The sequence below is a fragment of the Mastomys coucha genome, unplaced genomic scaffold (assembly GCF_008632895.1).
Source record: "Mastomys coucha isolate ucsf_1 unplaced genomic scaffold, UCSF_Mcou_1 pScaffold18, whole genome shotgun sequence".
NCBI lineage: Eukaryota > Metazoa > Chordata > Mammalia > Rodentia > Muridae > Mastomys > Mastomys coucha.
The window spans coordinates 41,587,754-41,613,910 of record NW_022196900.1 but is presented as its reverse complement, the minus strand read 5'-3'; the positions used below and the strand labels follow the sequence as shown (position 1 = coordinate 41,613,910).

Here is a 26,157-nt window from a genome sequence, read left to right as displayed (position 1 = left end):
TGATGTGAATGTCTTCTGAGGCTGTATTTGGGCTGCCACAGAATGTTTCAAATTAGAAAGTTTTTCCGAACTCAAATGTTGACTATGGGAACTGTTACATACATCCTTTCTCAATAAATGCTATGGAGTAAGCGCTCCTCTACCACGCTGAGAATTCACTTCTAAAATTTAATCGTGAAGTGAGATGATTTTACTTTCATTTTGAAAAACTTCAAGAACTGAGCATTAACTCAAATAAAATGCAAATGCATCTCCAAGGACTCCAAGCAGGCTCACAGTCCCTACAATTTGTACTTAAACCATTTGCTTGCCCTGTGCTGCGCTTTCTTTTCATGGAGCTTTCTTAACTTGCTCTCTGCCAAGTGTCCCACTATATATTCAACTGTCAATCCCATTTGCTGAGTTCTCTTTCGTATCTTCTACACTCTACAGAGTTGCTAAGATCACTGAACTCTCAATTGTCATTATTAAAAGCACTAACTTGTATAGAAGAGGCTGAAGTGGCAGAGAAAGCACCATGCATTGTCTAGTCACTTGTTTTTGTTTCCTTCAGACTATGTAGCCCTGGCCAGCCTGGAATTCACCATGTGTGCAAGAATGGCTGAAACCTTTCAGTGTTCCTCCCTTCCTTGCCTTCCGAGTGCTAGCATTTCAGGCATGTGTTGCTTGATTTTCAAGTCTGTAAAGATAAAATATTGACTCACTTTTTTTCATTTCCAGATGAAAATCTCAAAGTAGTCAGAGTATTCAGCAGAATCCAGGACTTCGAAGCCAGATCCATGCTGATTTTTGGTTTGTATCACCATCTCAGTCTAACATGGAGGCCATTATTCATAAGTCTCTTTCTTTGGCCCGACTCCCCAGGTTCTGGTTCCCTTCTGTGATATTTGTCACAACTATATGGGATCATAATAATGTTTATATTTGTCTGTCATTCTGGAGACTCATAGAAATTACTCTTACATATTATTTCAATATTTGACTTACATGCCAACAAAAACAATTAGCATTTTTTGAGTGCCGATTGTGTACAGGGCATTCTTCTCATTTATATATTTCTGCTTTATGAACTTTGTAAAAGAATTATTCATTTCATTTAATAGATGAAGGCATTGGAATTTAGCAAAAAAAAAAAACATAAATTTCTTTGGCTACATAGCAAGTCAGCATGATACTCAAGCCTATATTCTTTCCATATGCCTTGCCACATACACACTCAATAAATTTTTGTTGAAGTGAAACAAATATCACTGTAGTGTAACTATTGTGAAAGATGTCTCCCATCGGGAAATGGGAAAGGAAGGGAGGAATTTGCCTTGAGGTGAATACATCCTGACTGCCAAAAACCATAGGAAGGCAGAGATGGAAGAGAAAATTCTGTAAATTTAGTTATGTGTTAAGGCCATCAAAACACCCTCTCTGATAAAGGTTCTGACACTTGAAGCCAAAAGATGCTTAGAAGGCATTATTTTACCCTTTACTAAATGAAAAGTACCTTATATTTACTTAGCCAAGAGAAGTGATTAAAGTTTTATTTCTGGATAATAATTGAGCAACCCTTTGGTATGTGGTTCACTGCCAAGTGGACACTGTTGGTTTCACACAGCTGTAGTTAGAGATGGCAAGCACTATTTACTGGGAAAGCGATAATGCAGTTGGATGTCATACTGAACCCAAGGGCAAGATCATTTCTGTTGTGCTGTTTCACAGGCCTGCAGTTACAGACTGTTTGTCAGCCCATTGGTAGTGCCTATGTGGCTGATGTTAATTCATAGGATTTTGTTGTTCTAAGAGAATGTTTGCCTTCATTTTCCATGAAAGCAAATGATGCAAAGACTTTATCTCCATCAGTTGGTCTTTTTCAGACCCATGGTTCATCTTTTTAAGTCTACAGAATGCATGTTTCTCTATTAGAGCTGTTTAAATGAAATATTTACACTGAAGACAGTAATCTCAATTGTGGGAATGCACCCTAAGGAAATAACATAAAATGGGAAGAAAAACCAATGGGCATTTTTTTTTTTGCAACATAATTTATAATCATGAAACATTGGAAAAACCCTAAATGTCCAGCAATAGATGAGTGCTTGACAAATTACTGCTCATCCTCCTAAGGGAATCTTTATGTGCCAGTCAAAGCATAATTGTGCAGGCGGCTCAATAAATAATACGTAAAACCATGTGTGGGAAATGATTAAAGTGCATAAGAAGTTGGAGAGATAGAATACAAGCCTATGTAAGGTTCTTTGTTTTACAACTTGGAATGAAGTTCACATGCCCTGTCAGGCTCTTCTAGGCAGGCCAGTCTATCAAGTCTTCAACCCACACCCATTAGGTCAGCAGAGATTTCCCTCTTCTTTCCAGTAATGGTGAGGTGGCAGACCCACCTCAATCATCTTTGCATGCTCCACCATTGGCTGATGATGACCTGTCGAAGAATATAGTTGGTCTTTTTTGTCTAAAGTAAAGCACCTGAGGCATCATCAGCTTCAGTTGGATTTGGATGGGCCAACATGATGTTTCTTCTTCAAAATACTTAGTGACAAGAATTCCCCAGGAAAATAAGCAGCCAATTCTCCAAGTTTTCTTCACAATAGCAAGCTATTTCCATGAGATATGAAGACTCCCATGAGCAGTGTAGTAATGAAATGTCTCTCACTATGGTCCAGTGCTGACCAAGAAAGTTCTTCTCAAAGTACATGACTACATAAAACATACTCTTCAATGATATAGAATCAAAGTCTTCACATCTTTTCTCAAACCCAACAGAAAATTTAGGCCCAATTCTGTTATATTTGTACAGGCCTTTTTCATCCTGGAAATGAGAGTTATGCTATACACAGTCAGCTGTTAGCTCTTCTGCAGAGCATACCTAGTCCTTTCCTTCCTATAGGTTAAAAAAAAACATGAAATGTATGCATGTATTACATAGTAAGTTCAAGGCCAGACTAAGATGTATGAGACTCTGGCTCAATACAACAACAAATAAACAAACTACATAGAAAAAAATACAAATTATAAGGAAAAGGGGTTGAGGGTAATCATGACAAGCAAAGGGAGAGGGAAAATGAGAAAAAATATAATAAAAAGGAAAAAGGGGAAATGGGAAAACAGGATGGGGGCCAAGATGCAAAAGTTATAAGGGCAATTATGTGATAGTGCTGTGCATGAAAGAGTAGGTAAGGGATGATTTAAGATGAATGGTGCTTCTCTTATAGTCACTTGTGGAACTGAGTGGTGCAGCATGTCAGTGTCAAAAGTGACAGATTAGAAAATTTTTAAAAAGAATAATAACTTGTGTTATGCCCAGTTCTGCTATTTGCTGACATGGTAGGCAAGTCATTTGCTCTATATGTCCAAGCTCATCATTTTCCCTAAACAATGTACCTCTACTAAAAACTAATAAGACCTCTCTAGATGTCTGTGATTCCTGATCATGGCTAAAGATGAACAGAAGACTGGGTAGTAGACTTGGTGTATCATTAGACTCTTGAGATGGTGACAGAAAAATAAAATTTAAATATTTCAAGGTTTTAAAAGGATTGAGAATCCTGCTAAGGGGATGTTAAGTAAGGCTTTGGTATGTAGAGACTGGGGATGGATGGACAGTACAGAGTCAAAGCCTGGGGATCCAAGAAATCACCCTCCATGCTCTCTAGCAGTCACATTCCCCCACCCTTATCACACAGAACTTTTAGACTTCAATAGATAAATATTGTTCTTAGACCAGTGGGCTCCTCCACCTTCCTCTAGAAGCCAGTATAAGCATGTAAAAGAGAGGAAGAAATGAAAGAAGGAGCACAAACAGAAGAAGCATGTCTGAAACGCAGGGATGGCAACCTTTTTCACACTGACATTGACATCTACAAACGTCACACTCAGAAATCTCACAATCCAGTAACAAAACATTCCTAATTTGGGGCATGTGAGTGCTGCAGATTGAACACAAAGCCTCATTTTAAACTCTATTAGTGGATACTGTAAAAAAATAAATAAATAAAAAGAGGTGGGGGGAATTAGTCTTGAACAAAATGAGCTCCAGTACTTCATAATAGGGAAACCTGTAGTCTACGTTATGCTGCACATTTTTGTGTCCCAGTTAAATTACCCTGTCTCAAACAGAGCAGAGTAGAGGGTAATATCCATTCAACTAAGCGCGGACCCACAGTTACCCTGCAATGCGTATTCCAACAAGGAGTACTTTGGCATGCGTGGTTGCTTTTCTTCCTCTTTTGTTTGCTTGCTTCTTTTGGCAACTAAAACTCATCTTTCTATAACTACAAGGGCTACCTAATGAATCAAACTGCCCCCTTGAAGGAACTGTGAATGTGGATGAAGCAAGGCCCATTAGCCTAAGGAAGGGCCTCAGCATTGACTGTGAGCTGGTACACTGCTGTGGCTGAAAGTGAGGCTCTTAACATTAAAGGAGCTATGCCCGTTTGATCACTTACTGCTGTGTGACCAGCTTTCCCAGATTGTGTTTGTCAATGTCTCCAGGAAAACTTACAAGAAAGACAGTAGAGTGATTGGGCCTGATCTTCAAGCCTACTTTTTCTATATCCTCTTGTCTCTGGTAATGAGCCAATGAAATCCTATGTCTTTCCCATTTGGTCTTAAGTTTGAGGTTAATCACCCACAGCCATTTCTACTTCTGCAATACACCAATTAAAGAGCAATAGTCCTGTAATCCTTGGTTCTTGTAAGAACATAAGACATCCTCAAACAGTGAATTTGTCAAATGCTATTTTCCCTCACATCATCCTTCCCACTACAATGCTAAGTGTTGTACAAACTCTTCTGCTGCCAGATCCCAGTAGCTATTATCACACCTGTCCTCAGTGATGCTTTCTCGTTGTCAGATGAGTAAAAACAACTCCAAAACCTCATTTGCTTTCTCCTTCTGAGGACCACACCCAGCATCAATTCTTGGATAATGAAGGGTCCAAAAAGCAGACTTTAAAATGGAGATTCATGTGTATGTGTGTTTGTTAGTTTTCTATTGATGAGTTAGAATACAGTGGCAAAAAGTAACTTAGAGTAGAAAGAGCCTTCTTTTGGCTTACTGCTCCTGATGAGCTACAGTCTATCACAGTAGGAAAGGCACTACAGCAGGAACATGAGGCCAGCCTGCCTAGTCAGGAAGCGAAGCAGAGTGATAACATTCCATCCACAGGTAAGAAGCAGAAGGATAGAACCAGACTATAAATTATCAAAGCTAGCACCAGGTGATATAATACTTTCAGTAAGACTGCATCTCCATAAGGTTCCATAACTTTCCCAGGCAGTGCCACTAACTGGGAACCAAGCTTCCAAGCACTCATTTGAGCAACAGAGTGTAAAGTCCTTGTTGAGGAATGTTTCTTATAACACAAGAAAGGCAAGAGAAGCAAGGCCATGCACAGTCACAAGTAGAACAATGAGATACAATAGAAGCTCCAGCTGATGTTACCGGAAAGGTAAAGTGTACACAATCCTGAAGCCCCATGTCCCACGGTGTGCTTACCAATGGAAGAGAGCACAATTTTGAACTACAACCTTTCTGGTTCAGAGTCCAGAAATTACTCAGCTGTGAGTTAGACAATGAGTGACTCTACTTGCATTTTCTGGGTATCCAGGTCATAACAAGTTGTACTGCAACAAGCCTCTCATGGTGCATTTTCTACAATAATACTGCTTGAGTTAGGATCCCTGTCACTGTGACAAAACACCATGAACAACAGAAGCTTCAGGCAGAAAGGTTATCTCAGCTTACAGCTCTCCCATTACTGAAGGAGGTCAAGGCAGTAGCTCAGGGATCTTGAGGCAGGAAGTGAAGCAGAGGCTATGGAGGATTCTGCTTACTGGCTTAGTCCACATGACTTGCTCAGCCTGTTTTTTTTTTTTTTTTTAAATTGGATATTTTCTTTATTTACATTTCAAATATTATCTTGTTTCTCCCCCCGCCCCAGGAAACCCTCTATCCTAACCCCCTCCCCCTGCTTCTATAAGAGTGTTTGCCCCACCCACCCCTCCACCTATTCACTTCCTCCTCCCTGCCCTGGCATTCTCCTACACTGGGGGCATTGAGCCTTCACAGGACCAAGGACCTCTCCTCCCACTGATGCCCAACAAGGCATCTCTACTACATATGCGGCTGAAGCCATGGGTCCCTCTGTGTGTATTCTTTGGTGGGTGGTTTAGTCCCTGGGGAGTCTAGTTGGTTGATATTGTTGTTCTTCCTAGGGGGTTGCAAACTCCTTCAGCTCCTTCAGTCCTTTCTATTACTCCTCCATTAGGGACCCAGTGCTCAGTCCAACAAGCATCTGCCTCTGTATTTGTGAGGCTCTGATAGAGCCTCTCAGGAGACAGCTATATCTGGCTCCTGTTAGTAAACACTTCTTAGAATCCACAATAGTCTCTGAGTTTGATGTCTGAATCCTCAGGTGGGGCAGTCTCTGGATGGCCTTTCCTTCAACCCCACAGAACCACCTGCCCAGGCATGGAACCACCCACAGTGATCTGAGCAGCCCCTCCCCCATCAATCACTAATCAAGACAATACCCCATAGACTTACATACAAGCTAATCTTACAAAGATATTTTCTCAGTTAAGATTTTGTCTTCCCAAATATGTCTAGGTTTGTGTTGAGTAAAACAAGCCAAACACAGGTATTATGGGGGGCCTAAGATTCTGGTGTCCTGCTCAGAAAAAGGCATGCCAGTATGATAATGAATCTTGAAAAAGTATAACAGTACATCCAGCAGTAAGTAAAATTTTCAGACTTCTTATGACTTTACAGAGACAAGTGAAGCAAAAATTTTCAGAAGACAAAATTGCAAGATAATAGTTATTTCAGCAAAATATACTGACACATAAGTATGAAATGTTATTATAAAACACATCTGTGTGTGTATTCCCTTTAAACAGTAATAATTTACAAATAATATTTATGAAAAATTGTTCTAGAGAATTTAAGTTTAAGTTAGAAATTCTATGAAGAGCACAGGAATAAGGGTACAGCCACTAAAATTCATAACTTGCTGTGTATTGTTTCCTGAGGAACAAATCAAAAGAAACTAAAAAAAAAAAGAATTTCAGTTTAAAAAGTTACTTGAAGTACAGTTTTAACACTTTGCAACTTATTATTAATCATGTTTTGATGATATATCAGAATTCAGAAACACTAAAAAGTTATGATATATTCCTTTTGCCATGCTTTATTATGTAATAATAATATCTATTGAGTGCCTACAAAATAATTAACAGTTAAAATAAACTATTATCTTAGCTGTTTAAATATACTATTTTCTTTTATATCTTCTATAGTTGTCACATGTAATTGATTCAATTCTCATACACCCTGGAGAATATATTATAAATTTTCTCTTTTAGGTTTAAAAGCATATTAAAGAGTTAATTTTAAATAAAATGTATTAAATGCACAGCAAATGGTTAATGCTTCCTATCAGTTAGTTGTATCTTTGCCAGGTTGTGTTCTGCAACATTTAAAAACTTTACCATGTATGTGCATATCTAGAAAATGGCATGAAAGGAAACTGACAGCCTTTGAGAAGTAATGGCCACCGATGACCATATGATTGCTTTATGGCCATTTGTCACCTGACCTATACATTTCAAATGTTCACATTCATTTTATTTGAGGGCAGTACATACATACCACGCACCCATGTGAAAATCAGAGGACAGCTTCCAGCTTCAGCTCTCTCCTTCTCTAAGGTGAGTTCTTGTGCAATTAAATACAAGTTATTAGAGTTCATGGCATGGCCCTTTACTGGCCTAATAAGTCATCTCACCTCACTGGCATTCAAAAAGTTATTTTCATACGGATTTGTTTACTTGCTTTGCATTTGTTTAGTTTTGTTTCTGAAACAAACTAAGATGTCTTCTGATATTTGATCTCGGCTGACCTGGAACTTTCTGTTGCAGCCCAGCCTGTGCTTGAACTTGTGATCCTCCTGTCTCAGGGTCCCTAGTGCTGAGATTATAGGTGTGTGCCTCTGTCTAACTTTTGTAAAATTTTCTTATTACATGAAATATAATTTCTGTTTTTGGATATGATTCAGAAAAAGCCTAGTTGATATTCTGAAAATATTTTAATGTCTTAAATTGTCAGTTTGCTTTCTTTAGCAAATGCTAGAGAAACATAGTTCTTTTATTTCCTTTTTGCAACCTGAAATATCTTCTCTAGTATCTTTACTAATGAAAATAATTAAAATGATACCATTAATAAAATATGAAATTTAAGAATTTCCTTTGATTCCATTTAGATGGAGAGGAAGTTTAATTTTTTCTTCCAGTATTTAATGAAGTACATGTGTTCCTATAGACAGCCACACAAAGATTCCCACCCTGCAGCATCCTGAATGACATGTTGTAATTATTGAAATAAAGCAGCCATTTTGAAAGGGATCCAGTCATAAAATTAACATCACAGAAAACGACCATGCAATTGAGATCCAACCGTTCTCATGTCCTGGAAGGCACTTTTTTTTTTAAGTTAGGATAAAGAAATAATTGTTCAAGTTTTAAAACAAAACACTAAATCTGCAGCAAGTGATTTAGATAAGTTTGTTGCGTATCTGTTTTCTAATAAAGCTAAAGACAAATTAGGATGCACTCGGTAGGAAAGAAGCCATAGGAATAAGTTGAAAATCCACAAAACCTAAGATTAAATGAGTGTCTTCATGAGACAAACATCTTCACTGTGCAGTCATTCTGGTTCTGAAGGAGTCGCAGTATCCCCTGGGCAGTGAAGGTGGTCACAAACCACAGGCCTGGTCAACTAAGTCACCCCTTCATCCAGGCATAGTGACAAACTCCAGAACTGGAATTTGATCAAAGATGGCCATTGGAAAATTCATTCTAGAACATATTCTACCATAATTGGACAATGATTCTGGCTGTGTCTAAAATTCCTCCCAGACAGATTTGTGGATATTGGCATCATAAAATATCTCTTTTGCTTTCTGTTTATTCAATTGATATATTTTAGTCAAAACAGTAACTTCTTATCTTGGAATGGTGTTGTACACTACCAGCACTTTAGAGATGAAAACAGGACAATGTGGAGTTCAAGGATACACACTAAGACATATATCTCAAAAAAATATTAGAAACAAAAGCATGCCTATGTTTCTACTATGTGTATTTCCCACCCTCATCACTGACCTGGAGGCTTCCTTTCACGAAGTTCACCTGCATACAGGTTTGAATACTGTCTCTTTATGTCTCTAACTTACAAGACACTTGCTCAGAATAAAGAATCTCATCTCCTCAGCCTCTGAAGAATTTGCCTAGTGTAATTAGATGCACCCTGATTCATCCATGTGCTGTCCAAAGGCTAATAACTGTGGCTTTAATTGAAAAAGCTCATTAACTTTAAATACAGCTAAAGTTATTGAAGGACAATTCTCAGTAGAAATATTCTTCTAATAGTCATTTAGTAATGGAGAAAGGGAAGGTGTGTGAATTCAAAACCAATTAATCTTGCCATTATTTCATTTGCTTTGGAAATCCATCTATGTGCTTCACAGAGGAAACAGAAGCACCTATAGCCAGCTGGCAGAATCCTTATCATATGCTAGTATTTCATAGATTTTAATATTTTAAGTTAAACCATCTTGGGGGTAACTAGAGAATAAACATACAACAATTCTCTTCTCGTTTTTCCGGTTAATAGGTGAAGAAGGGAAGATGCACTAGAATATAACCATCAGCATTCCTAATGAAGTGGCATTTCTAGATTGTGATCGTCAACAGCTCCCCATATCACTAGCAACTAGAAATAATAACACCACTGTACTGATTTTCTACTACACCTGAAATGGACTCTGTTCAAGGCTCTGATCCAGAGTCCTTCCACCTCAACCCTGTGGACTCTTTGCTCCAGATACTTCTCTGTTGTCATCTCACAATATTCTCTCTCTCTCCCACTCCAACTCTTTCACACTTATTTCTCCAGTAGGCAATACTTTGGATGCTTTGACTTAAGTGTTTCTGTCCTATCCATTATAACAGAGATTTCCTGAAGGACAAAAAAATCCTGTATCTACTTGTACATATACCTGTACCATAGGTTGCACAAAATGTTGGGTGAAGTATGTGATGATTTTAGAAAATGGATTCAGGATTGTTATTTTGAAATAAACAGGAAAGTAGCAATCCCTGAGAAATACTCCAAACACTAGAAGAAGGATGAGGCATATATGAAAGTGTGGTTGGTGTTTGCTTCATCAACTTCCCTTCTTAAGTGCCCGTAAAGAACTGTCTTAGAGCTGGACAAGCATTCAGAATCCTTGTTTGGCCCAGAATTGGGGGAATAGAGGCTAAAGCAAGGCTTAAGCCCTAATTTTTGGCTGCCAGGGTAAATATTTGGGTCAGGAGACCCACGGAAAGAAAAAGCAAGAAGCAGAGGGTACAAAGCTCTCCACAGAGGAGCGCTGACCACCAAGATGCTTTGGAGTTATCTGTTCAGCTTCAGAAGCAGACATTCTGTGGAAAGGGCCGGAGTGCTCTGCTGAGGAACTGCTCCCACCCTCCTAGGTTAGCTTCATGTGGATGTGTTTCTCCTTGCTCACCCACTGATGTTAATGCAAGTGTGGAGTAAGTTTTGAAGTTGAGATATGAACCGCCAATGTCATTCTACTTTTTCAGTTCTGTTTTTAGCTATTCTGGATCCTACCCATGTCCAAATGCAACAGGAAATGGAGGATTTCAGTGGGACAGCAACACATCTGTAGTCTAATTGGAGGAGCAAATGTATTTGTCATCTTATCAATTAACATCTCATAATTGTCAATAGGATGTCTATTTATTTACATCTTTTTATTCCTAATTTTAAACTATATTAATGAGTAAAAATACACTAATATCTGGTTGCTAGATATTTTTCCCACTCACAGTACAGTCTCCATACATTGGTGTAAGATTTTGCAAAGTAACTGAACCCCGCAGTAACGTGTTTAATTTCTTAACTCTATAAAGAATTTAGCTTTGGAAACTTTTTTTTAAATAGACCTTCATGTGGTCCAAGCTGGTCTTGAACTTGCTATATTAGTAGAGGTTGTTCTTTAGATTCCTGCTTCCCCTGTCTCTAATTAACAAATGTGGGGATTATGTGAATCTAGCGATATGCTTCGTATTGCAGGCTTCATTTTCTTAGCAGCAAAATAATGACAATTGTCCATGTTGAATGCACTTCTTGTGTTTCAAGCACTGTACTGATTTATACACTGATTAATTAATCTACATAGCTGTATAATGAAGTGTAATTTTTTTCATTTTTTTTCAAGACAGGATTTCTCTGTATAGACCTGGCTGTCCTGGAACTCACTCTGTAGACCAGGCTGGCCTTGAACTCAGAAATCTGCCTGCCTCTGCCTCCCAAGTGCTGGGATTAAAAGCATGTCCCACCACTGCCCGTCTGAAGTATAATATTTTCATGTATCCATACTTTATAGCTGAGGAATATTTAACTGTAGTGGTGTGAGTGATCGTACAAACAAATAGTAAATGCTATGACCGTGAATCAGACTGAGGACATTTGATCTCTGGAAACATGACTTTAATCACAATTATTAGATTAGTTTCTTCCTTATAATTAGCAGGAAAACTAAATGAGGTAAAAAATTTAATATCCTGATGCAAGCTAAACACTGAGTAAAAGATGTTTGTTTTATAAAACATTCCTTCTTTTGATAGAAACTTCTTGATTTCACCAAGAGAAAATGTTTTCCACAAGGAAATGCCTTTATTTATATCAGACAATGAATAGCGAGAATAAAAATGATAAAATTAAAGCTTAACTCCCTTGATTTCTTCAATCCCTCCCCAAGCCTGTACCTAATTTTAATTATGATACTGTTTTACAAAGAAGTTCCCTCAAATTATAGACGCTCCTGACCCCATGAGAGCTGTCATCCAGAAAGTATATTACAAGAAGGGCTAACTCTAAGATTTGCAGTGCAGAAGAGTGACAGTTAACTCTGTAAATGACATGAAGAAGGAAGAGGACAAGGGCGACAAGAAAGAGGACAAGGTGGGGGAGGGGAGGATGAGAGCCCCAGGCAAGATGCAAGCTCAGTTTTCGATAGGATCAGTTATGGACATGAGAATGTCAGATAAAAGTGTTTGCTGGAGAAGAGCTGGGACAAAGCTGAAGGTACTAAAAGCATTTCAGCAAAATGGATTCTTAAAACCATGGAAGAGTTTGCCTGAGAAAACAGGTAGCATTGGAGCCTTCTGGTGAGACATAATAACAGGTCAATGCCTATGGATGCTGTGGACATCTAATTGATAAAGCCAGAGATGTTGGTAAATGACTGGTAATGAATAGAGCAGTCCTCCAAGGATGCGGTTGTCATGTGTGACATGTCACTGATACTAACATTCCAAATACCTGGCTTATCCTGGAGCAAGGAAGAAACCAGAGAAAGTGATGCCAAGACAAAGCTAAGAAAACTGAGGCTTCCCGTAAGCTGAGTAAAATCTTACATGGAAAGACTGATGAAATATAGGGAGTAGAAAATGTCTGTTTCCATCATTCTCTCCTCTCAGGGTGTCCACCATATTTCCTGTACAATGGCCCCATCAGAGTGACAATTCTCAGATGAAATCACACAAGCAGATGCTCAACATCTGCTAATTCCAAATTGCACAACTCTTCAAGTCAATGCCTTTTCACGGTCCCTGGAAGAGTTGCTGACATATTGGGTCCCAAATGTGTATTCTGCAATTTTTGTTTTGTATGTCATGAGGGTGTGTCTGGATTGCTAACCCTTTATAACACTTGTGGCTTATATTAGATCTTCAGTTTAGAAGGAATAGGAAATCAGTTAATGCTGGGCCAGTTTTCACAGATAACAGAGACTGCTCATATGAATTTTGTAAAAGGGTAACATATAAATTTTTTAAGTGGGTAAGTTCTGGAGAAAGATGATATTATCATTTTAAAAAAAAAGAACAAAACCAGAATCTCTTCATCCAAATAGACTTTCAGGGTGGTAGCAGAGCACAGCAATAGAATGCTGGTCTGGCATGTTCAAGGTCAAGTGTTCCAATCCCAGGAGCACAGATTTTAAGAAAAATAGTTTGGCTGTTTGTTCTATTCCTGAGCAGTTCCCATTCACACTCCTCCTGTCATTCTCATTAAGTCCAAGGACATATAGGGAAGGAACCACATGCTGCTCTCAGCATTCTCTCTGTCATAAATCCTCTCACTCCTTACAGCCCTCATGTTTTACAAATGCTCCAACTGACTAGTTAGAATCTTCCTGTCCACAGTGGATTCAAACAATTGCCTATCTTCTAATATAAAACTGGCTTTTCTCAACAGTGTTTCTGTTGCTTATTGCATGAGAGTATCTCATACTTTCTGTGTGGTTGGCTTGGGTTTATGGATGGTTGCTTGTGGATTTGTTTAGATGCTTCTTTTTGGTTGTTTTTTGTTTTCTGATAAACATCCATCATGCTCTTTTACAATAAAGCACCTTAATCATTTTTCTTTTCCTTTTTAAGATAGTATACAAAGTAATGGGTTTTATCATTTTATTTTTATGCATATGCATGCATTGTACTTTGTCCTTAACATCCTCCTCCCCACTGTCTTCTCTTCTCCCTCTTGCTCCCTTTTACTGGTCTTCATTCTCCAAACATACCATGGTTCCTTGCTTTCATGTCACATGTATTATATTACTTTCCTCCTTCCATCCTCAATTAAGAGTCCTCTTTCTACTGTCAAACACACACACACACACACACACACACACTTTAAATCTTGAGTCTGTATATGACAAATAAATAAATAAATAGATAAATAAATAAATAAATAAATAAAAAATAAACAAGCAGTATGTTAGCTTGTTTGGACCTGGTTTATTTCACTGAATATGACAATGATCCACTTTCCTGCAAATGACATAATAGCATTTTCTTTCACAGGAAAATAAAAGTCCATTGTGTGCATTTACTGTGTTTTCTCTATCTACTCATCTGTTGGATATAGAAGCTGATACCATATCTTAGTTATTGTGAATAATGGAAGTATCTCTAGGGTATGCTGACTTAGAATTCTTTGGATCTATACCCAGGAACAACATGGTAGCTAGGTCATATAATAGACAGTTCTATGTTTAGGTTCTTGAGAAGTGTCCATACTGATTTTGATAGTGGCTATACCAATTTTCTTCCCACCAAAGTGACAAAAAGATTTTTCCCTTACATCTTCACCAGTATTGTTGTTTATATTCTTGATGATGCCCACTCATACTCAGGTAACAGGGAATCTCTATGCAGTTCTTGTTTGTTTCCCTGAAATCTAAGGATAATAAACTATTTTTGGTATTTACTAACCATTTATATTTTATTTTAGATCTATATCTTTACTTCCTTAGCTCATTTATTGAGTAATTCCTCTTTGAGTACTTAATCTTGGCATTACTTCATATATACTAGACATTCATCATCTGTCTGTGCACAGTAGACAACTGTGTTTACCATTCTATAGGCTCGCTCTTCTGGTGATATTTTCCTTTGTTGTGTAGGTTTTTAATGCCATGCAATACTATTTGTCACTTCTTGGGATCATTGCCTGTGCTGGTGTAATCTCATTCAAAATGTCCTTGTCTATGTTTCTTTCTTCAAGTATGTAAAATGCTCTTTTCCTCGAGGTAGTTCAAAGTTTTTTGGGTCTTTCATTGTTAAATTTTGATTAAAGAGAGATGAGAGACATAGGCCTACATTCATTCTCCTACAGATTGAAGTGCTGTTTTTCTTGTATCACTTATGAAGTATCCTGTCTTTTATCCCAAGGTATGCTCTTGAAGTTGTGACCATAACCATGTGATTTTTCTGAGTTCTTTGTTCTACTCTCTTGACCTAGATATTTATTTTTCCACCAGTATAATGTTGTTTTTGTTACTATGGCTCTATGATATATAATTTCAGATTAAGTGAGATGTTACCATTACTGTTCCTTCAGTTTAGGTTTTGTTGGCTATTTGGAGACATTTATTCTTCCACATAAATTTTAGAATTTTTTTTAATCTTAGAAAGACTATCATTGGACTTCTAATGAGGATTACATAGAATCTGTATACCACATTTTGTAATAGAGTAATTTTTACAATATTGATGATGCCTAATCTCTATAATTGCAGTTCTTTTCACCTTCTAATGTACTCATAAATTTATTGCTTCACTATCTTGAAGTTTCTATTGTAAAGGCCTTTCACCTACTTTGACAGTTTTATAGCTAGTATCTTATGAGTTTCAAAGCTATTGTGAATGTGATATTATTATGATTTCATGATTTTTTTCTCTGCTATTTATTAGTCTAATCCAAATATTTCTGTATGTCAATTTTGCATTATGTTACTTTGTTGAAAATATTCATCAGATATAAGAGTTTTCTAGTGGAGTCATATAAATCTTTTAAAAATAGAATCATATCATCTGTAAATAAGAGCATTTGATATCTTTCTTTCATAGTGCATCCATTTTATTTCCTTTTCTTGTCTTATTGCTATAGCAACAATTTCTAGTTCTCCAGTGAATAGAACTTAAGAGAGTGGGCATCCTAATTTGTTACTGATTTTAGGGAAAATACTTGCATTTTTTTTTCATTTTAAGCAAAGTTGTCTATAAATTCATTATATACAACCTTTATTGTACTGAAATATATTCCTTGTAGTCCTATTTTATTCAGAGGTCTTATCAGGTAATAATGTTGAATTTTGTCAACAGTATTTTTCATATCTATTGATATCATTATATGTGGTTTCTCTTATTAAGTCTATTTGTGTGTTATTAGTACATTTCCTGTACTTGTTTGTAACTACTGATCTTGAAAATGCCAGTAGTATTTATTTACTGTTCTACGTTAAGGATATATTAATTTTCTGTGTCTGTATCCTACTTTGTTAATATGGATCTTGTGCTTTCCACAGGATATTATATTGGTCCATTATATTAATAATTATTATGCTGATTTGATCAGGTGAGAAGGAGGTTGCAACCATTCTGGATTTGGTAAGCCATATTGCTTCAGAGGATGGAAAATAAGTTTAACCAAAATTCAAGGACCTCTACTTCAGTGAAACTTCTAGGAGTCCAGTTGTATGAGACAGGTTGAGATACTCTTTCTAAAGTAAAGTATTTTACCTGGTACCTTTCACCATGAAAAATAGAAGTAAAAAGTTGAGTGGGATCCAGAGAAGGAGATGGTTCACCAACAGACCTAGGCAACTGTTTAGACTTCTCTGCCATTTGGGACATACTTCTAGCAGGTCTTATGTTTCTTGACATATTGATGACATGTAGGGAAGCTATTTGGAGTTTCCTGTAGATCCCCTTCTATGAATCATAGCAGAGGACATTGAGATTTTAGAGTAAGGACCTTTCACCTTCTGACGTCTGAGATTTTAGCGAAAGGACCTTCCATCTTCTGAAGTCAACTATTTTCCTTTTGAGAAGCAGCACCTGTCTTACCATTGGACTTTTATAAAAGCTAACTGGTTCACAATAATCCATGGGATCTAAGATTCCCTTTATGATCTGGGTGTTATCTGACACATCAAGTCATAAATGTTCACAGCAATAATCCATCATCACACAGAAGTGGTATATACACGATTAGGCCTGAGTAAGCCCTTGAGGCACAATCAAATTATGTAAAGAATTTGTACAAATGCCTAGTTTTAACTTTCATTATAATGATTTCCTTCCACAAGTGTGCACCTATGGTCTAATAGGTATTAGTTGACTGACCAAGAGAAGAAAATGACCTAGTTTGCATATAGTTTTACATGTTATACAGACAACATCCAGAAGTGAACAAATGCAGCATTATAGCCTGTTTATGGGACAATATTGCAATATACTGTTGAAGGAAAAGGTTCACAGAGAGCTGAATTTGGGGCAGTACAAATGATCATACATTTTTCTTAGAAGGAGAAATGGTCAGCGGTATGATTATATACTGACTAATACACTGTAGCCAGTGGTTTGGCTGAATGGTTAGAAACTTAGAACGGTTAAAAATTTGATGAGAGACATTTGGACAAGAAGTGCATAGATGGATCTCTCCAGATGACTCAAAGATATATGCATATCCTATAAATGTTCGTCAAGAGACAAGTGAATTCTACAGAGGAAGAATTTAATAATAAAAAAGAATCACATGTTCTGTATAGTAGTTAGTCTCTTTCCCTTGATATCCTTATCAATGCTCAAAGGACTCATGAACAAAATGGCTGTAGTGGGAGAGATGAAAATTATAAATGTTCGTAATGACATGAATTTCCACTCACCAAACCTAATGTACCAATGGCTGCTGTGGAGTGCCAAATCTGCCAACAGCATACCAAAAATGATTCCTTGATATGGAACTACTCAGGAGGGTGATAAGCCAAGAATCTAGATGCAAGTGGACTACATTGGACCACCTTCATTGTTGAAAGAGCAGCATTTATCTTTGGTTATCTTTGGTGTGTGTATGTGTGTGCCTAATATATATATGTGTGTGTGTGTGTGTGTGTGTGTGTGTATATATATATATATATATATATATATATATATATATATATATATATATATATATAAACACTCAGTGTCTTTAAAGGCCATTCTAGTTTTCTTTCAAGTACATACATACTCTGGTTATAAATTATTACATCCTGCTTGTAATGGTCCTGCTAAAACTAACATGCATAAGCAGATGTAAAGAATACTTTATCTTCCACCTTATCAGCCATCATGATTCTGACCAAGGAATTTACTTCACAGCTAAATGAATGCAGCAGTGAGATCATGGAATCCATTGGTTTGTTTTTTGATCTTTGTTTGTTTGTTCGTTTTGTTTGTTTATTGTTACTCTCTTATACCACCCTGAAGCAGTTGGCTTGAAAGAAAACTAGAATGGCTTTTAAAGACACTGAGTGTTAATAAAGTAACAAAAGCCTGGAAAGCTGCGGCAGAATTCTCCAAATGACAGTATAAACTTTGAATCAACCCCAGTATTCAGTGCTATTTCTCTCATAGCCTGTATTCACAGGTCTAGGAATCAAGGGGTTGTTATGTAAATTATGCCATTCATTAACTGTACTAATGACCCAATAGAAAAAGTATCATTTTGCTCCCTATTCCCACCACCTTATACTTCTCTGACATAGAACTTCTAGTTCCAGAAAGAAGATTGCTTCCACTACCAGGAGACACAACAACCATTCCACTGAGCTGGAAGCTAAGATTTTTCCATTGGCCACTTCAGGTTCCTAGTGCTCTTGAGTCAGCAGACCAAGAAAGGCAACACAACGCCAAGAAGGGTTACTGATCTAGACTAAAGAGAAGTGGGATTGCTTCTCCACAATGGAGGTATTGCAGACTGAATGGAAAATGTGCCCCATAGACTCATGTTTTTGAATACATGGACCCCAGGGGGTAGTGTTGTGTGGGAGGGCTATGGATTCTTTAAAAGTGGAGCCTAACTGAAGAAAGTTTATCATTAGAAATATTCTTTGAGGTTTTCGGAGCTAGACCCCACTTCCTGTACTCTGTTTTCTGACGGCCAGTCACTTCATGTTCTCACTGCCTTGCCTTCCCCCAACCCCATGATAAACAGTCCTTCTGGAAATGAAAGCCAAACTAAATCATTTCCTGTCAGAATATTCTATCACAGCAAGGCAATACAAAAACTGGTACCTGGAGTCTGTGTTGTGGTAAACCTAGCTATGTATTTGGCAGGCTTTTGTTTTGTGAGGAAAATGTGAAAGCTTTTGGAAATTTGAGCAAGACGTGTTTTCTTGTGGGTGTTCCATTGCAGAAATAGAAAAGCAGCCCATACAGAAGATAATGAAAAGTATTTCTGGAATTCAAGGTATTCTTTAGGGCATGTCTTGGTGTTACCTTGTTCTATAGTTACAATAAGTGGAAAACTACAACCACATACTCTAGGCAGGATGATAAATAGTCCAAATGCTTCACGAATGAAGGTATGAGTAAACTCTCCAGGTGAAGAAATCAAGACCTGCTGAGATGCTTGCTGAGAGTGGAGGAAATGCAGGAAGGCTATTAATAGAAGGTACCTATAAATACCACATGAAGCCATGTGGCCTAAGATGAGAGTTTCTGTCTTATTTTGCTGAAAATATTTTTTGTGTCTACTTACATATGTATTAAGCAGATAACTGTGCTTTCTTTTCTCTTTCTTCATCATATGATGCGCATTGATTTGAGAAAATATCAGAAGTTATTAGATAGATAGATAGATAGATAGATAGATAGATAGATAGATAGGTAGATAGATAGATAGGCTGGATTTGGACTCAATTGAGACATATACTAGTGAGGCACAGCACTAAGGGATTCTATTGATCTGTGAAGCATGAACCGCCACTCTGAAATCAGGAACCCAGCAATCAGTGTGTGTGTGTGTGTGTGTGTGTGTGTGTGTGTGTGTGTGTATCATATACATATGTCATATACATATGTCATATACATATACATACACACACACACATACACACAAATAATGGTTATATCTTCCTGGTGAACTATCATCTTTATATTATGTAGTGGCCTTCTTTATCTTTTTTGCCTAACTTTTGTTTGAAATCTACTTTATTAGATATCAAAATAGCTATAGAAACTTATTCAGCTTTTACTTGCATGACAGATTGACTCCCATTCTTTGATTCTTGGGCTGTAGATGTCTTCACAATGAGGTATATTTGATGGAGACAAAGCATTTCTATGTTCCTTTACTTCATCTTAATTTCCTTACTGATGTTTCCTTCTATGTTGCTGCCTTTTTTCATATGTATGGATTGTTGATTTTCTCATTCAGTTTGCTGATTTTTCGTGCATGCTATGACCATTCCTCTCCAGGTCCTACAGTGAGCAGATGCTTGTTAATATTCTTTTAACACACTGCTTGTTTTGACTAAGAAGTGTCATCAGCATGGCGCATCTCCCATTCTCTTTGAATTAGTAGCTGAAGAATCATGTTGCCTAGCCTTCTCATATATCTTGGGTTTCTATGATGCAGTTCATGTGTTTGTGTGTCTGTATATCTCTTCTGCATTTATTTGGGATCTTTTTCCAGCAACACTCAGGAGAAAACACTCTGTTATAGCAACAATATCAAAAACAAAGCAAAACAAAACAAGGCTTAGAAATGTTCTTAAAGCTGATTAAAGCCCACAAACATACCAAACAATGACTGGAAAACAGAAAGTGATAAAGCCAATGTAGAATGTGCTGTGAAGGTAAAAGTTGCTTCAGGGAAGTGGGAAGATTGTCAATGAAAAATCTCACAAAAGGAGGTAGGAAAGGCAAACTGAAGTTGAAGCAAGGTTAAATAAATTTTTAAAAAATGAAGTGGAGAACAATGCTGGGGGGAGAGAAAATATTAAAATATTAGAAAAGGATTTTTTCCAGAAAAAAATCCTAACTTATGAGATAGTTTTATAAAAAAATCACATAAAACCAAGAAGGGAACTAAAAAATAAAAACATGAGTTGAAAGCAAAACTGAATCTGAAGATAAGGTCAAAACACTACTGAAAGTATAGTAGAGATGGGACAACGACAAAAGATGTGGGGTGAAAAGAACAGAAAATGAAAGATTGCTAAATAGTGAAAACTGCATTAACAAATGATAAGAATGGGCATACAAAGTAAAGTACTGGCTTGGGAATATAGCTCAAGAGACACACAGCCCAGCTCCCACGTGGCCCAAGGTTTGCTTCTCAGCACTGAATAACAAAGTGTGTGTGTGTGTTTGTGTGTGTGTGTGTGTGTGTGTGTGTGTGTGACTAAGATAGGGGAGAGGGAGAGGAATATGGAGAGGAAGACAGACACAAAGAGACAGAGACACAGAGAGAGACAGAGACACAGACAAAGAAAGAACGTAAATGCCCATGTAAACCAGAGACCAGATTCTCTAGAGGTGGAGTTATGAGCAGTCATGAATCACAGACGTGCTGCTGGGAACCCAACTCTGGTCATCTGGAAGAACAGAGTGCACTGCAGAGTCATCGTTTTGACCATGAGAGAAGCTTATTTCAAGGTCCTAAGGAAGTGGACACTGTCAGTTGTATACATAGATGAGACAGTCTAGATTTTGGGTTGTCACTTTCCTGTAGATGCTGTTGTTCTGGCTGTGTAGGACAAGTATCTTTGTCCATCAGTGCCATCTTCACTTCACTAGCTTCCTTTCCTTGTGTGCCAGGTCCTCTGCTGGCCACACAGTGCTCCACAGTTTGGTCAGGTTCTATTGCCCTCCTGATATTTCCTACCAAGTACTACCCTGAGTGGCTAATGTTCTGACTTGGGGTGTTTGTTATTTTTTTAAACTTTTATTCTTCTCTCATACCGACTGAAGTTTCTCCTCCCTTCACTCCTCCCAGAAACTTTCCCCACTCCAGTCTCCCTTATATCAACTCAACCATCCCTCCTCCAAACATGGCCTAACAAGATATAATAAGAGCTTGGCATGGCAATCCAGTAAAAAGAAAATGGCCCAACGCCAAGGCAAAAAAGTTTCTCTCTCTCTCTCTCTCTCTCTCTCTCTCTCTCTCTCTCTCTCTCTCTCTCTCTCTCTCTCTCTCTCTCTCTCTCTCTCTCTCTCTCTCTCTCTCTCTCTCTCTCTCTCTCTCACACACACACACACACACACACACACACACACACACAGAGTCATTGTTGAGGTTCCTCCAAGCTCATAACCAGAAGTGTATATACAGAGGTCCTAGAACAGACCCATACAGGGTCCCTGCTTATCATTTGATGACAATTTGATGCCTCTTTGATGACAATAGGGCTAGGCACCAATCTATGAATATACCAGGATATCATAAGGAATCATTTCATTGCCTTTTTTTTTTTTTTTAAGTCCAATCATGTTTGGTTCTATCCTGGGTCTCTGGAGTGTCCTGCTTCTGGTTTCTGAATATTCAGACAGTGTCAGAGATGGTCTCCCTCTCATGGCATGGGCTATAATTTAGAACAGTCATGGCTTGGCAATTCCCACAGTTCTATGTCACCATTGTTCCAGCACATCTTGTAGGCAGTGCAGATTTTAGGTCAAATGTTCAATGGCTGGGTTGATGTCCCAGTCCCACTGCTAGAAGCCTTGCCTTTTTATAAAGGATGGGCAGTTCAGTCTCCATAACCCCATTATTAGGAGACTTTGCTAGGGTCACTCTCAAGGATTACAGGGAGTTTCTATTGTAATAGGTTTCTATATCACCCCCCCCAAAATGTCTCCCAATTCCAGTTGTCTCTCCCAGTACACTCTCCCTTCCCCTATCCTTTGTCTTCCCAGCCTCCTCTGTCCCCTGTCCATTAGCAACACCTATCCTATATCCCCTTCCAAGGGATATTCATGCTTCCCCATTTGAGCCTGCCCTGTTATTCTATAAGTGTGAAGATTGTAGCATGTGTGCTGGGGTTGTAGGAGGTAAGCACGGCAATGAGATGTGCCCAGCCAGAGGACCTTCTTCATACCTTAAGACCTAAATATTGATCACCTTGCTTGAGGAAGCCAGATATACTATTAAATCGACAGCTAGAGATTCAGAGTTTGGGAGCCTACAGGAAGGGAAGGGAAGACCAGATTGCTGCCCCCTAGGGTTGATTAACGTGCTGCTGTCAGGTTCACAGCTGTCAAACTCCAGGGTCACTCTCAGCTGAAGAAATAAATTCCCAACAAGTAAAAGTAGCATGGCTTTCCTATGTCTTTGCCAAAGCCGGGCTTCCTATCACCCTCACTTTTGACCTTCACTAGCCTGTGACTTCCCTCAACCACATCCCAGGACTGCAGCATGCCTGCCTCTGTGGGAGACTAAGTTCAGATGCTGTCTTGGGATCCTTCTCTGCCTAGGGAGGCAGCTGCAGGAGAGGCCACTCCTCACAGGCGCCGGCGGCCCAGGGCGGCCTGCAACAACGTCCACCTTCACAGCAGTCGCCTTCGCCCGCAATCTGGGCTGGCAGCCATGCGGGAGGGGTCAGAAGAGCCAACCTAAGAGTTATTAGCGACTAATGTCAACGGACTAAAACTCTCATTTAGCTTTCGCTCCTCCCTCTCATCAGGAACCGGAAATCTGGCTGCTCCAGGTGATCCACCGCCATCTTGACTGTGGGGGCAGCTGTTTGGAGGAGGAAGGGGTGCCAGACCGACTCCGCTTCTTTAAGGCGTGGCTTCCAAGCTGAGGGAAGATTCAGTGGATTGTGAGATGGAGGTGGAGGAAGAGGAGATAGCGGCGACAGCGCTGGAAGATGGCGTTGGCAACCTGGCACAAGGGCTGCGGGGTTGCGAGCACTATGACAGAGCCTGTCTCCTCAAGGCATCTTGTTGTGATAAGCTTTATACTTGCCGGCTGTGTCATGATACCAATGAAGATCATCAGCTAGATCGTTTCAAAGTAAAGGAAGTGCAATGCATCATGTGTGAAAAACTCCAACATGCCAAGCAGACTTCTGAAGACTACAGCACATTGTTTGGAGAATATTACTGCAATATTTGCCACCTGTTTGACAAAGAGAAGAAGCAGTATCATTGTGAGAACTGTGGGATTTGTAGGATTGGTCCAAAGGAAGATTTTTTTCCATTGGTTGAAATGTAACTTATGCCTAGCCATGAATCTTTGAGGAAAACACAAGTGTATTGAAAATGTTTCCCGGCAGAATTGTCCAATATGCTTGGAGGACATTCATACCTCCCGTGTTGTAGCTCATGTCTTGCCATGTGGGCATCTCCTACATAGAACGTGTTAATGAAGAAATGTTGAAAGAAGGTGATAGATGCCCGCTGTGTATGCATGCATTCTGCCTTAGACATGACTCAGTACTGGAGACAATTAGATAATGAGGTGGTACAGACTCCCATGCCATCAGAATACTAGAACGTGACTGTTGACATTCTCTGCAATGAGTGTAATGGGCGATCCATAGTCCAGTTCCATATCTTAGGCAGGAAGTGTAAGTTTTGTGACTCCTACAATACTGCTCAAGCTGGAAGCCGTAGAGTGTCAGTGGATCAGCAGTGAGACACCTGCCCTTGGCTAAAGAACAGCTCTGTGATGTAGAGGAAGCTCTGTGTAAAAGATCCTGATGTCAGATCTAACTATGTATTAGAGATGTTTTATACGGCTGTCACAAGGGCGGATCATACCGTATGCACCTGAGGATTCAAGATCTCAAGATCGAATTGTAATGACGCTTACTGGGTGAAGCCTCTGAGCGTGTGTGGATTGGAAATTCCTTTAGTGTCAAGTTTTGAAGCCAATGATGGTTGTCCCAGGTATAGTCACATTCATCAAAATATTTTATATTTTCAAGGAACTTAAAGTGACACTATGTACACAGAGCTAATTCTAGTTCTTGATAGAACTCCATTTAGTTTTAACTAGTCTTTGATTTTAAGGGCTGTACTATAATTAAGTTCTTATTATTAAAATCTAATTACATGTGCTTTTTAATTTTCTAAGACAGTCCTTTGAATACTATACATACAATTTTATGTAATAAATTACTAATGAAATTGTACCTTCTTGTTGGCCATGGTGACCTTTCTTTTCTTTTCTTTTTTACTGAGTATTTTCTTTATTTACATTTCAGATGTTAGCCCCTTTCCTGGTTTCCCTCCCTCCTGAAAACACCCTATCACATCCTTCCTCCCCCTGCTTCTATGAGGGTGTTCCTCCACCCATCCACCTACTTCTACCTCCCTGCCCTCGATTCCCCTACACTGGGGCATCTATTGAGCCTTCGTAGGACCAAGGACCTCTCCTTCCATTGGTGCATGACAAGGCTATCCTCTGCTACATATGCAACTGGAGACGTGTACTCATTTGTTATAGCTTAGTCCCTGGGAGTTTTGGGAATCTGGTTGGATGATATTGTTGTTCTTCCTATGGGGTTCAACTCCTTCAGTCCCTTCTCAAACTCCTCTATTAGGGACGCCATACTCAGTGCAATGGTTGACTGCTAACATCAGCCTCTGTATTTGTAAGGCTCTGACAGGGCCTCTCAGGAGACAGCCATATCAGACTCTTTTTAGCATGCACTTCTTGGCATCCACAATAGTGTCTGGGTTTGGTAACTGTATATGGGATGAATCCCCAGGTGGGAGAGTCTCTGGGTGGCCTTTCCTTTAGTCTCTGCTCTACACTTTATCTCCATATTTGCTCCTGTGAGTATTTTGTTCTCCTTCTAAGAAAGACCAAAGCACCTACACTTTGGTCTTCCTTAATATTGAGCTTCATGTGATCTATGAATTATATATATATCCTGGTTATTTGGAGCTTTTTTGACTAGAATCCACTTATCAGTGAGTGCATACCATGTGATTTTCTTTGGAACTGGGTTACCTCACTCAGGATGATATTTTCTAGTTCTAAGCACTTGCCTAAGAATTTCATTATTTCATCATTTTTAATAGTTGAGTGGTACTCCATTGTGTAAATGTACCACATTTTTTGTATCCATTCCTCTGTTGAAGGACATCTGGGTTCTTTCCAGCTCCTGGTTATTATAAATAAGGCTACTATGAACATAGTGGAGCATGTGTCCTTATTGCATGTTGGAGCATCTTCTGAGTATATGCCCAGGAGGGTATAGCTGGATCTAATTTTGTGAGAAATCACCAAACTGATTTCCAGAGTGGTTGTACCAGCTTGCAATACCACCAGGAATGGAGGAGAGTTCACCTTTCTCCACATCCTTACCAGCATCTGCTGTCACCTGAGTTTTTGATCTTAGCCATTCTGACTGGTATGAGGTGGAATCTCAGGGTTGTTTTGATTTGCATTTTCCTGATGACTAAGGATGTTGAACATTTCTTTACATGCTTCTTGGCCATTTGAAATTCCTCATTTGAAAATTCTTTGTTTAGCTCTGTACCCCAATTTTAATAAGGTTATTTGGTTCTCTGGAGTCTAACTTCTTGAGTTCTTTATATATATATATTGTATATTAGCCCTCTATCAGATATAGGATTGGTTAAGATCTTTTCCCAATCTGTTGGTTGCCTTTTTGTCTCATTGACAGTGTCCTTTGCCTTACAGAAGCTTTGAGATTTTATGAGGTCCAACTTGTCAATTTTTGATCTTACAGCCCAAGTCACTGGTGTTCTGCTCAGGAAATTTTCCCCTGTGCCCAT

The 26,157-nt window shown here is 38.7% G+C and overlaps 1 pseudogene; it reads left to right on the top strand.

The window, feature by feature from the left end:
* The first annotated feature begins 23,461 nt into the window (after positions 1–23,461).
* On the top strand, positions 23,462–24,134 carry LOC116095383 (annotated as a pseudogene).
* Positions 24,135–26,157: the final 2,023 nt, after the last annotated feature.